At 36.9% G+C, this 2,741-nt stretch overlaps 1 pseudogene; it reads right to left on the bottom strand.

The window, feature by feature from the left end:
• Positions 1-1,775: 1,775 nt before the first annotated feature.
• Positions 1,776-2,499, bottom strand: LOC143399582 (GTP-binding nuclear protein Ran-like; annotated as a pseudogene).
• Positions 2,500-2,741: the final 242 nt, after the last annotated feature.

Below are 2,741 nucleotides of genomic sequence, written 5' to 3'. Positions count from 1 at the left end.
CAATTTCAATTCACCTCTTCCATTACAATATAGGTTATCAGGAAATGAAAGACACTGTGAGCTAGCAAAAGTGTTAAGACAGGCACATAAAAGCTTGTGGATAGTAGTTTAGACCCTTTAGAATCTGGATCGACAAACAAATAGGGACATCCAATCTTGGTCTTGGAATTTCCAAAACTAAGCAAAAACTTTTTCTTTATAAAGGTAGCTGTATCAGGTATTTCATTATAGTGCTGAAAAGCTGACTAATACACTAGGTAAAACATTTTGCAAAATACAAACATTTCAGAGGCATGGAAAAATTAAAATGATCATGTTTATACTAACCAGTACATTGAACTGCATAGCATTTACTTAATACTATTTTTTTTTCTCTGAAATAGAGACATTAAGGATGGTGGAGAGTAGAAGTGGGTGGCTGAGTCACCTGTGGAACATAAATGTCTGACTTTATTTTTGCCCTCCTTCCTGTCTCCTACTGCTGTCCCTACTTGGCTAAAATCATCCAGATACTAACACAAGCGAAGAAGGGAACCTGTTGATGAAGCTATGCAGGTCAGCTTCAGGGCACAAGCCCATAAGCATAGGGCATGGAGTGGTCTAGAGGACAATGGGAAAGCATCCAAATGGAACCAAATGGCCGGAGAGCAAGATGTTGCTGGTGGGATTGTGTCTGTGAGACCCACCTCTTTGCAATCTGCCAGTCATTCTTACTTCCTGCAGCCAGGCCTGTGACCAGCGATATTAAAAGAGAGTTTCTGACATTCTCTCCACTTGCATTTAATAAAAATAGTGACTTTAGAGGAAGAGAAGATGGCAGTTAATTTACTAAGTCTTACCCTTTTTTCCTAATCAAGCAGTCTAATCTATATTGTTCTTATAAATTTTGACACTGATGAATATTCCTGAGTCTTTAGATGACAGTTAATATTGCTTTTTAAGAAAAGGAAAAAAATGTAAGAAAATGAATAGGCAGTAGAAATTATGCAGAGTCATCGTTAATCTCAATTTTCTTTTCATACTAGAAAAGGAGAACATTTGAAAGCAAACAGAGGTACAAGTAAATGCATTTTCCTTAAAAAATTAGATGAAATTTATCATTAATTTTAATCCACCCTCCCTTATACTTTATATCATGGTACTGTATATTCTCACTTTCTTAGTTTTTTTTTTTTTGTTTTTGTGTGTGTGTGTATGTGTGTGTGTTTTTGTGTCATTGGTAACTTCTCTACTTTCTTCTACTTTTAAGTGATGTGAAAATAGCATTATTTCTAATATTCCTAGTGATTGTAATATGTCGATGATGAATCTTAATACCATATTGTGATTAACCTGTATTCTTTGATAATTTTTTTAGATATTAGAAATACAACTTTATTCTGTCTTTAAACAAAAAGGAATGGGAACAACAGTAGTAAACACAATTTCACTATTATTTTTGCTGGTAGCCATCTTACATATCTGAAACTCAAGAAATAAACAACCATTTTACAAAAGAGCTAAATATGCAGGTCCAAAAAATGAATTTTTTTAAACTGCCGTGTATCTCCTTCTGCTTCCCAAACAAGAAACACATGTTCGGGCTGGGGATGTGGCTCAAGCGGTAGCGCATTCGCCTGACATGCGCGCGGCCCGGGTTGGATCCTCAGCACCACATACCAACAAAGATGTTGTGTCCGCCAAATACTAAAAGATAAATATTAAAATTCTCTCTCTCTCTCCCTCTCTCTCACTTTAAAAAAAAAAAAAAAGAAAGAAACACATGTTCTGCTGAGCTATGTAATCAAGTGGGAAACACACTCTACCCCTGACACCACACTGCAGTCACTCATCGGACTAGACCTCTGACCCTGGGCTCCAGGTTCATTGTCACTGATGCCAGCCTCCGTGGAAGAGCAATTAGCTGTCCGAGGGAACTTTAACTCATGCTCATACCGCACAGCTAAAGCTGGTTTCCACAATAACATCTGGTGGGGCAAGAGCAGTCCTGACAACAAACTCCAAATTCGGGTCTCCAGTGACCTTTCTAGCAAGCCAGAGAAAGGGTGTGTCAAAGTTATTGAGACTTTGGCAGAAACATTACAGTACAGAAGATCCTTCTTTTGGTGAAAGACAATAGATTTTACCATCACTGTCTTGACCTTTTTGACATCTTTGTTGCAACACCATACGATGAAGATGTTTTCATATACTTGGAATAGATCTCTGTGTTAGCTGGCATATTCTTATTAAGTAACTATTACATCACAATATAAACGGCACACTGGGCTGAGTACAAAAGTCCTCCAAATTTTTCTTGCATAATTGTATTCTGAACAGTGAACCTAACAGGTCCTCTGTTGGGACAGAACATAAGGAAATGGAACACAACACCCAAGGTGGCCACATGCTTCTCAAATTCACCAGTCAAATGCCATTTCATGAATATAGTTTTTTCCAGTTCTCCATCACCAGCCAAAGCAATTTTAACTAAACCTGGGATTCTCCTTGGGCAACCATTATGACATTTCTTCCAGAAGTGTCTATACATCCAAATCTATATTCATTAATTCTCAACATAATGCTATGAAAAAAAATGCCTAATGAATATTAATACCATTTCAAATTTGGGAATATTGAAGCTTAGCTGCACATGCTAATCCCTCAGGTGTACTTTATTTTATTTTTTAACCATAGTAAAAAGCACATAACATGAAATCTACCCTCTTAACATTTTAAATGTACTGTCCAAATGCACAGTA

This window comes from Callospermophilus lateralis, chromosome 1, assembly GCF_048772815.1.
Source record: "Callospermophilus lateralis isolate mCalLat2 chromosome 1, mCalLat2.hap1, whole genome shotgun sequence".
Lineage (NCBI taxonomy): Eukaryota > Metazoa > Chordata > Mammalia > Rodentia > Sciuridae > Callospermophilus > Callospermophilus lateralis.
Note: the sequence above shows the minus strand (reverse complement) of the source record. Positions and strands in the feature narration are given on the sequence as shown.